We start from the raw sequence: 18,036 nt of genomic DNA, 5'->3' as shown, positions 1-18,036 counted from the left end.
CATCAGTGTGTATTGAAACGTAGCTACAACAAACTGACGCGCTCCTTACACAAAATCTGATTGGTTCATGCAAAATCACATGGGATATTTTAGCCAATCGGTGGCCAAATACGTTGATGTACCGAGACATATCTTTTTACCATCTGAAGGAGAATGAATATTATAATAACCTACACGTGGAGTGATGTCACAAGTCTGTAAAAGTGCATGCAGCTGTGCACATTTTATACCCATCGAAGCTCAAATGGATTTCAGCTTTTTAAAGCTGCATCACATGACAGAGGACACATTGCCTGACGACTCAAACTGAATTCTTCCGCTGCTCCATCGGAGAAGAAACTGACGTCCGTGGGCGTGGCGTAGCGTTTGGCCTGTGCAAGGAGTTTGGGTAGCCAGGCAAGAGGAGAAAGCGAACATGGTGCAAATATCGCAAAGCACTGCAGGATGCGGATGCGATCATTTCTGAGGATATCGTTCGCTCGCTGGTGTACCCTGGGATCACCGTTTTTGATAGCAAAATAATTGATGACACACATCGCACCGACCTCCTAAAGGTGAGAAACTGCTTACTTTAGGTTGTTCTAGCATTTAGAGACCCATATTTATATATTTTATTCTGAAAAGTAATTTAGAAAATTTAAAATACTCATCTTTTTTGTTATGTAGTTCACAAGTTGTCAGTTAGCTATGTAATGAAATTGTCAGTTACTATATAGCCTATAAGTTATTGAGTCATTTTGCAACTAATTTATATATTTAATTTCAGAGCTATTAATGACGGTGTTGTTGTCAGTAAATAATACACATTGAAAACACCTGATAATTATGATTAAACAACTCGTCTATGAATAGACCTGCACTTTATAATAGCAAAACATTTCGTGGTTGTATGTACTCAGTAGTACTTTGGTGAAATTGCCAAGTTAAACTATTTGCAGTATTTATGAGGGTCCATCTCAAGCTGATGGGGTGTCTGTAGCAGCCGAGCAGGTGTAGGCTACTGGGTGATATAGATCATCATTGGCCCTTACTGACAGAGGCTCAATTTAATAATAATAATAATAAATAATAAAATGTCCACTATGTTTTATTACTCATACTGTATACAACACAAATTGTTTTGTTAGTGCTGTCAAATTTGAATGCTCATAATTTTCATTTTCCCCCCAATCATAATACAACACAAGAATGTAACATTTTTTCCGAACTATAATACAACACAAGAATGTAACATTTTCCCCCAACCATAATACAAGACAAGAATGTACAATTTCCCGCCAACCATAACGCAGCACAAGGATGTAACATTTTGGACCAAATAAGTTCTCTTCGTATTGTTACAACATCCTGTATGATTTTGTTTAGTTTCAGTGTAGGGTGCCGTCTTTCGGATGGGATGTTAAACGGGTGTCCTGACTCTCTATGGTCACTAAAGATCCCATGGCACTTATCGTAAGAGTAGAGGTGTTAACCCCGGTGTCCTGAGTAAATTCCAAATCTGGCCCTCATACCATCATGGACACCTAATCATCCACGGCTTCCAATTGGCTCATTCATCACTCCTCTCCCCTGTAATTATTCCCCAGGTCGTTGGTGTAAATGATAATGTGTTCTCAGTCAACTTACCTGGTAAAATAAGGGTTAAATTAACAAAAGTATCGAGAAAGTCTACTTGGAACAGGATATGAAGCATAGCTTCACTGAGGTATCCTTTGAGGTTGTGGGACTGAGTGAGCTCAGCTTTGAGGTTTCAGATGCACTGAGACCATCATCACACTTACTTCAGTTGTATTCTTCTATATTTCATCACTGCAGTAGAATAGCATTCTAGTATTCTCCATTTTCTCCATCAGTTTTTCTCAGCTCAAACACCGAAACTATGACCTCATAGAATCTATAAAAGGTGTGAAGCAGTGTGACTGAGACTGTCCGAGAAGTGAGAAGGCTCTTTGTCTGAAGCCCACTGCTAATTTGCATGTTTCACTTACACTACTTTGACTAAAGGTACAGCCAATAAAAAAAGCACATGATCAGATGAAATGGAAACAGTTAGAAGCATTGTGTTTTCTTTCCGTTTGGTAATCTGTCTCTCTGTATGAGCAGAGCGGAGGGGTATCCTACGAAGTAGGTTTGAGGAGTTAGCGAGGTAACTTTGGTCAATTCTGAGTTCAACTGTTTTTAAGCTCAGTGCTATCAGTTTGAGTGTTTGGAGCAGTGACCTTCTATGGAGAGAGAGAGATAAGTTACACAGGCCACAACAGGACAGGACACAACAGGACAGGCCAAAACAGGACAGGACACAACAGGACAGGACACAACAGGACAGGACACAACAGGACAGGACACAACAGGACACAACAGGACAGGACACAACAGGACAGGACACAACAGGACAGGACACAACAGGACAGGACACAACAGGACACAACAGGACAGGACACAACAGGACAGGACAAAACAGGACAGGACACAACAGGACAGGACAAAACAGGACAGGACACAACAGGACAGGACAAAACAGGACAGGACAGAACAGGACAGGACACAACAGGACAGGACACAACAGGACAGGACAGAACAGGACAGGACACAACAGGACAGGACACAACAGGACAGGACACAACAGGACAGGACTCAACAGAACAGGACACAACAGGACAGGACAAAACAGGACAGGACACAACAGGACAGGACAAAACAGGACAGGACACAACAGGACAGGACACAACAGGACAGGACTCAACAGAACAGGACACAACAGGACAGGACAAAACAGGACAGGACACAACAGGACAGGACAAAACAGGACAGGACACAACAGGACAGGACACAACAGGACAGGACACTACAACATACACTACAACATCCACAGGTTTGTTTGAGCTGTTTATACAGTACACTGTGCTCTGAACCTGTTTCTCTGTGTTGCTACAGTGTTCGAGTTTGCACTGGCTATAGGGTGGTTTAATGCACTGCAATGGTCCCTGGCCACATCACACGCTCTGTGACTGATTCCCACTGTGATGTTACTGTTGCAGAAAGTGGGTCTTTGACTTGGCTGATAGCTTGTGACAGCTCCCTGCCTCTCTCCCATCCCTGGTGGATCAATGCTCTCTGTGCTCTTCATCAGAAACATCAGTGGATGAGCTGCAGGCTTCTGGGATGGGCATGGAGGCCAGTGGGAGTCAGGTTACATTCCAAATGGCACCCTAGCATTCCAAATGGCACCCTATTCCCTCCATAGTGCACTACTTTTCGACCAGGGCCCATATAGGGAATAGGCTGCCATTTGGGACACAGCCTCAGACTGGGGCTCAGCCAATGATGTGTGTATCTATGGGGTCAACCAGCCTCTCTACTCTGCAACCACAGGTTGTTGTGTTGGAGTGCTGCCTGAGTTCAAGAGCCTTCTGGAAGTGAAAGATAGGTTCTAATTCTACCCATTTCTGGAAAACTGCCATGCTTTTTCTCCATTGATGTCTTGAGAACTGAGATTTATACAACATACAACAGTAAGAGCTACAACCTGACAGTCCGTCCTGTTTCCATTTTAACAACAAAACATACAATGAAAGGTAAAGTGATGTCAGGATGAATTAGGTTTTCTCCCAAATGGCACCCTTTTTCCTATTTAGTGCACTACTTTTGACCAGGGCCCATAGGGCTATGGTCAAAAGTAGTGCGCTATATAGGGTGCCATTTGGGACGAAGCCTTATTGTAATGCTAAGCTGGCCTAATGGTCCTGAAAAAAAGTGTGCATGCCCTGACCCTGTTATGGCCCTGCTGGGGAATTTTAAAAAGCATTAGTAAAGATTATATATTACAACACATTGCATAAACCTACGTAAAAATGCAGTTATGGCTTACATTTTTATATTATATTAATCTGTTTTTCAAACACAAGTCTCACTACAAAATCCAAATATATGGAAAGCGAAAAACAACAACTTTAAAATGAATATCAACCTATTTCTGAATAATTCAGTGAGGTTTGGAGAATATTTCCAGAAAGTCACATGCTACAAAGGTGTTTAGCAAATCAGTCAAGTCATTTAGTCCTTATTGAGTAACAGCCACAGGCTGAGAATGATTGCATCATGGATTTGCAATAATGACTTGTGTGCTACAGTTTAACAAAATGTATTGAGCAGATCCACCCTCTCTTTCTCTCTCTCTCTCTCTCTCTCTCTCTCTCTCTCTCTCTCTCTCTCTCTCTCACGAACACACACACACAGCACACACACACACACACACACACACACAAAAACACACCTTCATTATGACAGGCTATAGCAACTAGTCTCTGACAGGGACCCAGATTGACCTGAAATGGAACCCTATTGTTCAAAAGAGAGTGCACTATTTAGCGAATAAAGTGGCATTTTGGACGCATCAGCCCCCAGAGAGTGTATCAGTGTTTCAGTTTCTCATCAATGATTCACACAGCAGAGAGCGCAGAAATGGTGAAAGGCCGTTTTTTCTAGTTACACCAGCCCAGCCAGTTGTGACTATGTTCACACTAGGCTATATTCCACTCCACCATGGGCGAGGCGAGAACACAGTCACGTTGTATCCAAATAGGAGGGAGTGTCATTGCAGGGCAGGGAGCGACCACTGTTGATCAATTAATATACATTTTTGTAAGGTTTGATACATTTTTCCATTAGGATAAATCAAGTCTGACATTTTAAAGTGGAAATTACAAACTTTAGAAGTCTTTTTAAACCTCGAATACGCTACAATTTCCATTTTCTGCGACAACATAGTGATCACATTAAGGGAGTACGTGCTGTAGTTGCAGACTTGCAGCCACATCCTTGACGTCACCAGCACCACAACTAACTGAGTATTGATGTCACCAGCACCACAACTAACTGAGTATTGATGTCACCAGCACCACAACTAACTGAGTATTGATGTCGCCAGCACCACAACTAACTGAGTATTGACGTCACCAGCACCACAACTAACTGAGTATTGATGTCGCCAGCACCACAACTAACTGAGTATTGACGTCGCCAGCACCACAACTAACTGAGTATTGATGTCGCCAGCACCACAACTAAATGAGTATTGACGTCACCAGCACCACAACTAACTGAGTATTGACACGACCAGCACCACAACTAACTGAGGATTGATGTTGCCAGCACCACAACTAACTAAGGATTAACGTCACCAGCACCACAACTAACTGAGTATTGATGTCGCCAGCACCACAACTAACTGAGTATTGATGTCACCAGCACCACAACTAACTGAGTATTGACGCGACCAGCACCACAACTAACTGAGTATTGATGTCGCCATTACCACAACTAACTGAGTATTGACGTCACCAGCACCACAACTAACTGAGGATTGATGTTGCCAGCACCACAACTAACCAAGTATTGACGTCACCAGCACCACAACTAACTGAGGATTGATGTTGCCAGCACCACAACTAACCGAGTATTGATGTCACCAGCACCACAACTAACTGAGGATTGATGTTGCCAGCACCACAACTAACTAAGAATTAACGTCACCAGCACCACAACTAACTGAGTATTGATGTCACCAGCACCACAACTAACTGAGTATTGATGTCACCAGCACCACAACTAACTGATTATTGATGTCGCCAGCACCACAACTAACTGAGTATTGATGTCGCCAGCACCACAACTAACTGAGGTTTGATGTTGCCAGCACCACAACGAACTGAGTATTGATGTCACCAGCACCACAACTAACTGAGTATTGATGTCACCAGCACCACAACTAACTGAGTATTGATGTCACCAGCACCACAACTAACTGAGTATTGATGTCACCAGCACCACAACTAACTGATTATTGATGTCACCAGCACCACAACTAACTGAGTATTGACGCGACCAGCACCACAACTAACTGAGTATTGACGTCACCAGCACCACAACTAACTGAGGGTTGATGTTGCCAGCACCACAACTAACTGAGGATTGATGTTGCGAGCACCACAACTAACTGAGGATTGATGATGCCAGCACCACAACGAACTGAGTATTGATGTCACCAGCACCACAACTAACTGAGTATTGATGTCACCAGCACCACAACTAACTGAGTATTGATGTCACCAGCACCACAACTAACTGATTATTGATGTCACCAGCACCACAACTAACTGAGTATTGACGCGACCAGCACCACAACTAACTGAGTATTGACGTCACCAGCACCACAACTAACTGAGGGTTGATGTTGCCAGCACCACAACTAACTGAGGATGGTGATGTTGCGAGCACCACAACTAACTGAGGATTGATGTTGCCAGCACCACAACTAACCGAGTATTGATGTCACCAGCACCACAACTAACTGAGGCTTGATGTTGCCAGCACCACAACTAACTGAGTATTGACGTCACCAGCACCACAACTAACTGAGTATTGACGCGACCAGCACCACAACTAACTGAGGCTTGATGTTGCCAGCACCACAACGAACTGAGTTTTGACGTCACCAGCACCACAACTAACTGAGTATTGACGCGACCAGCACCACAACTAACTGAGGCTTGATGTTGCCAGCACCACAACGAACTGAGTTTTGACGTCACCAGCACCACAACTAACTGAGTATTGACGCGACCAGCACCACAACTAACTGAGGGTTGATGTCGCCAGCACCACAACTAACTGAGGATTGATGTTGCCAGCACCACAACTAACTGAGTATTGACGTCACCAGCACCACAACTAACTGAGGGTTGATGTTGCCAGCACCACAACTAACTGAGGATTGATGTTGCCAGCACCACAACTAACTGAGGATTGATGTTGCCAGCACCACAACTAACCGAGTATTGATGTCACCAGCACCACAACTAACTGAGGCTTGATGCGACCAGCACCACAACTAACTGAGTATTGATGTCACCAGCACCACAACTAACCGAGTATTGATGTCACCAGCACCACAACTAACTGAGTATTGATGTCACCAGCACCACAACTAACTGAGTATTGACGTCACCAGCACCACAACTAACTGAGGATTGACGTCACCAGCACCACAACTAACTGAGTATTGATGTCGCCAGCACCACAACTAACTGAGGATTGATGTTGCCAGCACCACAACTAACAGAGTATTGACGTCACCAGCACCACAACTAACTGAGTATTGATATGGTGCCAGGTTTCCTCCAGACGTGACGCTTGGCATTCAGGCCAAAGAGTTCAATCTTGGTTTGATCAGACCAGATAATCTTGTTTCTCATGGTCTGAGAGTCTTTAGGTGCCTTTTGGCAAACTCCAAGTGGGCTGTCATGTGCCTTTTACTGAGGAGTGGCTTCCGTCTGGCCAATACCATAAAGGCCTGATTGGTGGAGTGCTGCAGAGATGGTTGTCCTTCTAGAAGGTTCTCCCATCTCCACAGAGGAACTCAAGAGCTCTGTCAGAGTGACCATCGAGTTCTTGGTCACCTCCCTGACCAAGGCCCTTCTCTCCCAATTGTTCAGTTTGGCCGGGCGGCCAGCTCTACGAAGAGCCTTGGTGGTTCCAAACTTCTTCCATTTAAGAATGATGGAGGCCACTGTGTTCTTGGGGACCTTCAATGCTGCAGAAATGTTTTGGTACCCTTCCCCAGATCTGTGCCTCGACACAATCCTGTCTCGGAGCTCTACGGACAACTCCTTCGACCTCATGGCTTGGTTTTTGCTCTGACATGCACTGTCAACTGCGGGACCTTATATAGACAGGTGTGTGTGTCTTTCCAAATCATGTCCAATCAATTGAATTTACCACATGTGGACTCCAATCAAGTTGTAGAAACATCTCAAGGATGACCAATGGAAACAGGATGCACCTGAGCTCAATTTCGAGTCTCATAGCAAAGGGTCTGAATACTTATGTAAATAAGTTATTTCTGTTTTTAATTTCTTATACATTTGTAAACATTTCTAAAAACCTGTTTTCGCGTTGTCATTATGAGGTATTGTGTGTAGATTGCTGAGGAATTTATTTATTTAATCCATTTTAGAATAAGGCTGTAACGTAACAATGTGGAAAAAGTCAAGGGGTCTGAATTCCTTCTGAAGGCTTCTGTATACCACCATGGGATATATTCACACTATATACCACCATGGGAGAGATTCACTCTATATACCACCATGGGTGAGGCAAGCACACAGTCACGTGTTTGTATCCAAATTGGGGTGAGTGTCGTTGCAGGGTGGCAGGGCAGGGAGGGACCACTGTTGATCCTTTGACAATTATCAATTTAATATTGGTGTTTATCCAGTATGGATGGATAAAACAAAACTAAACAAACTGCATAGCGTAATTTAATTTAATCTAATCCATGATCCCTGGCACATCAGAAGGGTAAAACAGCAGCTCCAGTCTAGCAGTTAGGACGAAAGAACATGTATGTGTGCCTGTATGTGTGCCTGTGTGCGCATGAATGTGCCTGTGTGTGTGTGTGTCTGTGTGTGTGTGTGTCTGTGTGTGTGAGAAATTCCTTTTGAAGTTCCTAATTCACTATCTTCCTCTTCTACTTCCTCCTCTCTGAAAGATCAGCCAATAGAAATGAAGTAAGATAATACATTGTGTCTCTGTGGGTCTATGAGTCTGGCGTGATAACCAAGGACGACTCACACATACCCATAGAATTAGACTTCCATCACAGACCCATTGACTGGAATGGGGTTTCCAGTTTTATTTCTATGTTCATACCACCACATCACATAAATCTGATGTGATTTCAGAGTGGCAGTGACACATCACATTACTTTCCCAAATGTTCATTGCTTCGTGTTCTTTGTTCTAGTTGGAGTTAGTTAGAGTTGTAAGGATGTTAGAGCTGTAAGGTCCAGTTCTGTTGGCCAATCAGCTCACAGCTGTGAGCATGGATCAATGATCAATGAGGCGAACCAATTTACGGAGAGCTGTGCTGTGCTGGGGCTGCACGCGGCACGGGACTGTGGGCCAGAGGCCTGGCTAGTGTCTCTCTCTGTTTCTCTCCCTCTCCTCTTCCTCTCCTCTTCCTCTCCTCTCCTCTCCTCTCCTCTCCTCTCCTCTCCTCTCCTCTCCTCTCCTCTCCTCTCCTCTCCTCTCCTCTCCTCTCCTCTCCTCTCCTCAAAGGGCCTAATTCTGCCCTACATGCATTAGTTGGTGTATTTAGTTGGACTCTCTCTCTCTCTCTCTCTAGGTAAATTGGTGCTTTATGGGAGGGTAGCACAGGGTGACTTGGAGTTCACTGAGTTGATCCAAGATCAGTCAACTACGATTAAGAGTGAGATGGTGTGTGTGTGCGAGCGTGCGTTCGTGTGTGCCTTGGTATGTGTGTGAGTTGGCATTGCCACTAGCCTCCTTAACTCCTCATTGGGTAGTCCCCTAATCCTATCCCATCTGCCAGTGATCAGACTCTAGGCTAACGTGTGACTGACCAGTCCAATGTGTCTTAATTGGTTTGGAAGGTTGACTGTTGACTGGCCAGCTGGGTGGTTACTGAGGCAGATTGCATCATAGAACCTCCTCCTCTTCTTCTGTATGACTCATTGGAGCTGACCAGCTGACATCAAGACTGACCACAGACATGGTGAGTAGGTCCACGTATTTTTCTCACATGTATGCATGCGCTAAATATACACACAGTCATGCACTATCTGGGTGTTTCTCTGGGTGTTTCTCTGGGTGTAGGACTTTAGTATCTATTTTCAGAACCCAGAACCAAATCTCGCACACATTGGCCAACTGCATTTATATAAATAGTCTGTCACGAGAGAGTAGTCTCAACCTGTCTCTCTCTCTCTCTCTCTCTCTCTCTCTCTCTCTCTCTCTCTCTCTCTCTCTCTCTCTCCATGCTATAACCTATTCATATTGGCCAACCTATCTCTGTCTCTCTCCATGCTATAACCTATTCATATTGGCCAACATGGTCGTAACAGGGTGAGTCATGTCCTAATTTCACTCATTGTGGTAATTAAGAGGGAAAGACATAGCAATGGCCGCCAGTGTCGAGAGATAAGACGGTGGTAAGAAGGGATGAGGCGAACGAGACGACCTCAACGTACACTTTGTGTTCTGCTGCTCTGAAAGCGGTTTCCTGTTTTCGTACTTGTCCTGTCCCTGTTCTGTTCTATTCTGCATCTTGATGTTTTCTAGCTCCACGGCTAGAGCTCTGATAAAAGTCTAGACGTAGGCCCTATGTCCCACTACCACTATGAAGGAGAGTCTGAGGAGTGGGCTGGCGACGGAGAATTATACTTTTCAATTCACATTACGTCCTTGCCTTTAACTTTCGTTGTGGCTGGCAAAGCAACATTCTTGGTCCGCAGCTCAAATTGAGCCATTACTAGCCAGTTAAGCACAAACTATTCAACAATGACAGAAACTTTTTTATTCTAAAATATATTACACTCTTGAATAATGAATCGATTCACAGGCATGTATGTGAAAATTAAAGTGTTTATTTTCTCGCCCAGCTGCATGTAGCCTAGAGAAACCGCTCTGATCCCATCTGGGTACTTAACGTCATGTTTTCATAGCCTAAAATAGGCCCATTTATTTGGTTTCTGAGAAACTGTGAACGTGATCAAATTTTTGGTTTATATTCACATTTCTTGTTGCTAGGCTACCTAGGCCTTTTTTAATCCAAAATGATTGACTGGAATTAATCAATCAACACTATAGGGCTGACATACTGTATGAGTATCTTTTTAATTACAGATGCAAACCCAGCTAGAACATAACGTTCTGAGAACTATATGTTTCTTAGAGCTTGGTGAGAGCATGGTAGCCTATGGTTATTTTGTATACAACCTTCCCACAAGTTCTTGGAATGGTGCAGGATACCCAGCTAGCACATTACGTTCTGAGAACCATATGTTTCTTAGGGGGGAATTTCAGTTCTTCAGCATATCGTTTCCTACAGGTTTCCTCATGGTTCTATTTAAAGTAATGTTATCAAATTGTACCGAGAACGTTAAGAAACAACACATTTCAGTACTTCAGCATGACATTTTCTGCAGGGTTCCTCGTGGTTCTATTTAAAGCCATGTTTTCAGAACATTAAGAAAACTTTCCATAAAAACCACAAGAAAACATTAGTAACATTTAAAGAACGTTCTAAGAATGTTATTTAAAAACACACATTCCGTTCTTAGAAGTTAATAAAACTCTCTATCTTGTTAAGTGTGTTCAGGTGTGTTGGCCGTGCTCACTAATTGGCCACACCTGATCTTAAATGAGTGCTTGTGGACTAATTCCATGGCTAGAGAACAGAAGATCATAAGTTTGAAACTCACTGACACTATGCCACAATAAAAAAAGTATGTGTTTGCATGATTAATGCCTAAGCAAATGAATATCCATGTATCATATCAGTGCTTCAAGTTTACAGTTAATCCAAGCTAAGCCTGCAGTGTTATTAAAAGTCTTATTGAAACATGCTCTCAGAACGTTATGTATTTACCTTCTAATAACCTAGAATTTCCATTCTCAGAACGTTAATAAAACCTCCCAGGAAAACTTTTAGGGAACCATAGTAAAAACACTCTCAGAACCTCCCTGCAACCAAAACATTAATCCCCCCACAAAAAATAAAAATAAAAAGAACATTAATATTCCAAATAGGCTACTATTTTTGAAGTAAAAAAATAAAAATAGGTCAGCGAAACTTATGATTTCAAATTTTCACTTCCGTTCTCTGAACGTAAAAAAAAGAATGGTCAGGAAACTTATGATTTCATTCCCAGAACCAATGGGAAACCAAAAACATACGTTCCCACAACTTCAGAGGAACCAAATGTGCTAGCTGGGAAGGCCTACACATGCAACCCTGCATACTGCAAGCTCAGCCCTGTTAGTTTTTGTCCAATCGCAGTTGTTGTCTCTTTGTCTGTGTAAAGGGTTTTCATGTTTTCATCCTCCCTAGGGCCAGGAGTTTTTCCAGGATTTATTTATAAAACCATATGACCTGATTATAAAAAATAATCTGGTTCCATCATAGCCCCCCGTTTTTTACAGCTGATTTCTTACTATGTCACACGCTACATCTAGGACAGTTCACACTGCCCTGCTCCAAGGGGGGCAACTGTTGGGCGAGTGTCGTACCTCCGGAGGTAGCGGCTGAGATGTAGCAAGTACACAAGTTTACATTTGAATAATATTATAAAATATGGTAATAAGATGAAGGTATTTTTACAAAAAGTCTAGTAAGTGTGAAGAGGCTCATAGTTAGATAGATAGATAGATAGATAATTTCGTAAATACAGTATAGTGTATGTGTGGACACCCCTTCAAATTAGTGGATTCGGCTATTTCAGGCACGCCCGTTGCTGACAGGTGTATAAAATCGAGCACACAGCCATGCAATCTCCATAGACAAACATTGGCACTAGAATGGCCTTACTGAAGAGCTCAGTGACTTTCAACGTGGCACCGTCATAGAATGCCACCTTTCCAACAAGTCAGTTCGTCAAATTTCTGCCCTGAAAGAGCTGCCCTGGTCAACTGTAAGTGCTGTTATTGTGAAGTGGAAACGTCTAGGACAGGGGTGTCAAACTCATTTTAGCTCAGGGGCCACATGGAGGAAAATCTATTCCCAAGTGGGCCGGACCGGAAAAATCATGGTATATATAACTTAAAAACAACAACTTCAGATTGTTTTCTTTGTTTTAATACGATCAACATACAACATAAATCTGGAGCCTGAGGACAGTGTGTCCAAAATAGTACAAGCACAACATCACTATTAATCATAAAACACGTCAAGTTTATTTGAAAATTCTAAAGAAAAAGAACACACAAACACACAATGCCTCAGTGATTAACAGAACTGTTTCACAGATCACATAACTATATCAGGGTGTCATTTCTCAGGCAGAAATGTAGATAAAAATAATGAAATCCTGTTCCCCAAACAAGTGCAAGAACCACAGAGTCAAGAATAGGTTAAATATACAAATAAAATAAAATCAATTAAAAACAATAGCACATCAACATAAAAACATATAAACATAAAGCTGGAGCCTGAGGACAGTGTCCAAAAGCACAACATCACTATTAATCATAAAACACCTCAAGTTATTTGAAAGTTCTGAGGACAAAGAACACACAAACACACAATGCCTCAGTGATTAACAGAACTGTTTCACAGATCACAGAACTATATCAGGGTGTCATTTCTCAGGCAGAAATGTAGATAAAAATAATGAAATCCTGTTCCCCAAACAAGTGCAAGAACCACAGAGTCAAGAATAGGTTAAATATACAAATAAAATAAAATCAATTAAAAACAATAGCACATCAACATAAAAACAAATAAACATAAAGCTGGAGCCTGAGGACAGTGTCCAAAAGCACAACATCACTATTAATCATAAAACACCTCAAGTTATTTGAAAGTTCTGAGGACAAAGAACACACAAACACACAATGCCTCAGTGATTCACAGAAGTATATCACAGATCACAGAACTATATCAGGGTGTCATTTCTCAGGCAGAAATGTAGATAAAAATAATGAAATCCTGTTCCCCAAACAAGTGCAAGAACCACAGAGTCAAGAATAGGTTAAATATACAAATAAAATAAAATCAATTAAAAACAATAGCACATCAACATAAAAACATATAAACATAAAGCTGGAGCCTGAGGACAGTGTCCAAAAGCACAACATCACTATTAATCATAAAACACCTCAAGTTATTTGAATGTTCTGAGGACAAAGAACACACAAACACACAATGCCTCAGTGATTAACAGAACTGTTTCACAGATCACAGAACTATATCAGGGTGTCATTTCTCAGGCAGAAATGTAGATAAAAATAATGCGCACCATCTGTAGCCAGGCTGACAGCGCGGGACCAGTCCACTCCGACCCTGTCCAGCGCGCCGACGAGTGCGGTAAAAATATCAGCTGCTGTGATTGTATCTGTCATCGGCACCAACTCCACGAACTCCTCGGTGACGGTCAATGTGTCATCAACTCCGCGGATGAAAATGGCCAGTTGTGCAACATCTGTAATGTCCGTGCTTTCATCAATTGCAACCGAAAACGCAATAAATGACTTTACTTTTTGCTTCAACTGGCTGTCCAAATCCACTGAAAGATCGGAAATCCTGTCTGCAACTGTGTTTCTTGTCAGGCTGATATTTGCAAAAGCCTGCCGCTTTTCAGGGCACACAATCTCCGCTGCCTTCATCATGCATGTTTTTACAAATTCACCCTCACTAAATGGTTTTGAAGCCACTGCGATTTCATTAGCAATGAGGTAGCTAGCTTTCACTGCAGCGTCACTGATGTCTCGGCTGTGAGTAAACACAGACTGCTGATTCTTCAGACCCGCCAACAGTTCATTCACCTTCTCTCATCTCCGCTGTCCTTGAAAGTTGTCATATTTGTCGGCATGAAGACTCACATAGTGGCGACGAAGGTTATATTCTTTCAGCACTGCAACATGCTCTGAACACACCAAACATACAGCTTTCCCATTCAATTCCGTGAATAAATAGGAGGATGACCATTTTTCTTGGAACACTCTGCACTCTGCGTCCACTTTTCTCTTTTTTGACAGAGACATATTGGGGCAATGAGGGTGCCAAAGCACATAATGTTAAAAGTAGAAGCCGTAATAAATATCGCGGGCAAAACAAAGTAGCTCATTGGCTGCACGTGCTTGACCTACTTGCTCTGCCCCGGTATAAACAGTTTGCTTGCTTAACACAATTGCTATTGCGCCATCCAGTGGACGCAATTGGAACAGCAGTTTATTTTATTGAAAAATTGCAGCGCATTTTTATATTTTACAAAATTATTATTATTATTATTATTATTTTATTTTTTTATCATCTTGCGGGCCGGATTAAACCCGTTTGCGGGCCTGAATAGTTATGCACGCTCAAGTATTCTGTTTTTTTGTTTTATTTCTTGTTTGTTTCACAAGAAAAAATATTTTGCATCTTCAAGTTGGTAGACATTTTGTGTAAATCAAATGATACAAACCTCCAAAACATATATTTTAATTCCAGGTTGTAAGGCAACAAAATAGGAAAAATGCCAAGGAGGGTGAATACTTTCGCAAGCCACTGTATGTTCGACAAGCAGGTGTCCACATACTTTTGGTCATGTAGTGTAGATAGATGGAGTATAGATTGATGTGTTACAGCCTGAATTTAAAATGGATTACATTTAGATGTTTTTTGTCACTGGCCTACACACAATACCCCATAACGTCAAAGTGGAATTATGTTTTCGACATTTTTATAAATTAATAAAAGCTGAAATGTCTTGAGTCAGTAAGTATTCAACCCTTTTTGTTATGGCAAGCCTAAATAAGTTCAGGAGTAAAAATGTGCTTAACAAGTCACATAACAAGTTGGACTCACTCTGTGTGCAATAATATTGTTTAACATGATTTTGGAATGACTACCTCATCTCTGTACCCCATACATACAATTATCTGTAAGGTCCCTCAGTCGAGCATTGAATTTCAAACACAGATTCAACCACAAAGACCAGGGAGGTTGTCCAATTCCTCGCAAAGAAGGACACCTATTGGTAGATGGGTAAAAATGTAAAAAAACAGACATTGAATATGTCTTTGAGCATGGTGAAGTTATTAATTACACTTTGGATGGTGTATCAATACACCCAGTCACTACAAAGATACAGGCGTCCTTCCTAACTCAGTTGCCGTAGAGGAAGGAAACCGCTCAAGGAGTTCACCATAAGGCCAATGGTGACTTTAAAACAGATACAGAGTTTAATGGCTGTGATAGGAGAAAACTGAGGATGGATCAACAACATTGTAGTTACTCCACAATACTAACCTAATTGACAGAGGGAAAAGAAAGAAGCCTGTACAGAATAAAAACATTCCAAAACATGCATCCTGTTTGCAACAAGGCACTAAAGTAATACTGCAAAAAATTTGGCTAAGCAATTAGCTTTTTGTCCTGAATACAAAGTGTTATGTTTGGGGCAAATCCAATACACCACTCGTTCTCCCGAGTGGCGCAGTGGTCTAAGGCACTGCATCGCAGTGCTAGCTGTGCCACTAGAGATCTTGGTTCGAATCCAGGCTCTGTCGTAGCCGGCCGCGACCGGGAGACCCATGGGGCGGCGCACAATTGGCGCAGCGTCGTCCAGGGTAGGGGAGGGAATGGCTGGCAGGGATGTAGCTCAGTTGGTAGAGCATGGTGTTTGCAACGCCAGGGTTGTGGGTTCGATTCCCACGGGGGGCCAGTATGAAAAATAAAATACAAAAATAATGTATGCACTCACTGTGGATAAGAGCGTCTGCTAAATGACTAAAATGTAACACATCACTGAGTACCACTTTCCATATTTTCAAGCATAGTGGTGGCTGTATCATGTTATGGGTATGCTTGTAATCATTAAGGAGTCGGGACTTTTTCATAATAATAAAGAAACGTAATGGAACTAAGCACAGGCAAAATCCTAGAGGAAAATCTGATTCAGTCTGCTTTCCACCAGACACTGGGAGATTAATTCACCTTTCAGCAGGACAATAACCTAAAACACAAGGCCAAATATACACTGGAGTTGCTTACCAATAAGACAGTGAATGTTCCTGAGTGGCCGAGTTACAGTTTTGACTTAAATCTACTTGAAAATCAATGGCAAGACCTGAAAATAGTTGCGGAGCAATGATCAACAACCAATTTGACAAAGCTTGAAGAATTTTGAAAAGACTAATGGGCAAATGTTGCACAAAGAAAATCTATTTAATCCATTTTGAATTTAGGCTGTAACACAACAAAATGTGGAATAAGTCAAGGGGTATGAATACTTTCTGAAGGCACTGTAGATAGATAGAAAGTCAGGTTCAAAATTATTGGCACCCTTGATAAATATGAGCAATAAATACTATATAAAATAAATCATACAAATACTGAGCTATATTGTATGCAAAAAAAGGGAAACTATATTATTTTATACTAATACAATTCCTCAGAGAAAGAGATTATTATGGGTGCCAATCATTTTTTACCTGACTGTAGACAGACACACAGACAGACATAGTCAATAGATAGATGCAGCACTATAGCATGGATCCAAACTGAATTGTACCATGTAATGAATTGTTCCATTTGTGGATCCATGCAGGGTAGCAGAAGGACTGTGGATGTGTGAGGTAGTTGGGAATCCCATCAGCTTTCATGCTATACCTGCTGTGCTTACTCTTGTCAGCTGGTTCAGGTGTACACTACAACAGAACACATACACACAAACTTTCAAAGTGCGATTTTTTTAAATCCAATATTGCGATTGCGCTTTGACATGCGATATAGATCAAAACATTTGGGTTAACTGTTGGAATCCTAGAAATAGAATGACTTATATTAACAAACAAAGTGGAAAGCAGCGTCATTCTTGTTTGGACCAATGGGTTGACATTGTCTGTGGGAAGCAGCCTCATAAGGAGAAAAAGCCATGAGTAAGTATGGAAGGTTTTACGGTAATTCTCCAAGGCATGAGTCAGTATGGAGGGTTTTACGGTAATTCTCCAAGGTATGAGTCAGTATGGAGGGTTTTACGGTAATTCTCCAAGGCATGAGTCGGGTCACAGATTATTGTGCTTTGTTAATACGCTGCTGTGCTGTGGATTATGAGAGAGAGAGAGAGATGTCCTGCTGTGTGCTACATATATCCACCCACTAGAATCCCCATACTTTAATGAAGACAGCTTCTCCATCCTGGAGGGTGAAATCAATCATTTCCAGACCCAGGGACATGTACTAGTCTGTGGTGACCTAAATGCCAGAAATTGACAAGAACCTGACACCCTCAGCACACAGGGGGACAAACACCTACCTGGAGGTGACAGCATTCCCTCCCCCATATGCCCCCCTAGGCACAACTACGACAACATAACCAACAAAAATGGGTCACGACTCCTGCAGCTCTGTCGCACACTGGGTATGTACATAGTCAATGGTAGGCTTCGAGGGGAATCCTATGGTAGGTACACCTATAGCTCATCTCTTGGCAGTAGTACTGTAGACTACTTTATCACTGACCTCAACCCAGA

At 42.1% G+C, this 18,036-nt stretch overlaps 1 protein-coding gene across 1 annotated transcript in view; it reads left to right on the top strand.

Annotated features, from left to right (window-relative positions):
• Positions 1-454: 454 nt before the first annotated feature.
• Positions 455-18,036, top strand: part of LOC311118212 (rho GTPase-activating protein 9-like) — a gene marked incomplete at its 3' end in the record, with an annotated part of 39,059 nt that continues 21,477 nt past the window's right edge. The window contains exons 1-2 of the mRNA XM_084193057.1: positions 455-554; positions 9,453-9,574. The remainder of the gene's footprint in view (positions 555-9,452; positions 9,575-18,036) is intronic.

Source organism: Coregonus lavaretus, assembly GCF_964263955.1.
Source record: "Coregonus lavaretus genome assembly, contig: HAP1_SCAFFOLD_3214, whole genome shotgun sequence".
In the NCBI taxonomy this organism is placed as follows: domain Eukaryota; kingdom Metazoa; phylum Chordata; class Actinopteri; order Salmoniformes; family Salmonidae; genus Coregonus; species Coregonus lavaretus.
Note: the sequence above shows the minus strand (reverse complement) of the source record. Positions and strands in the feature narration are given on the sequence as shown.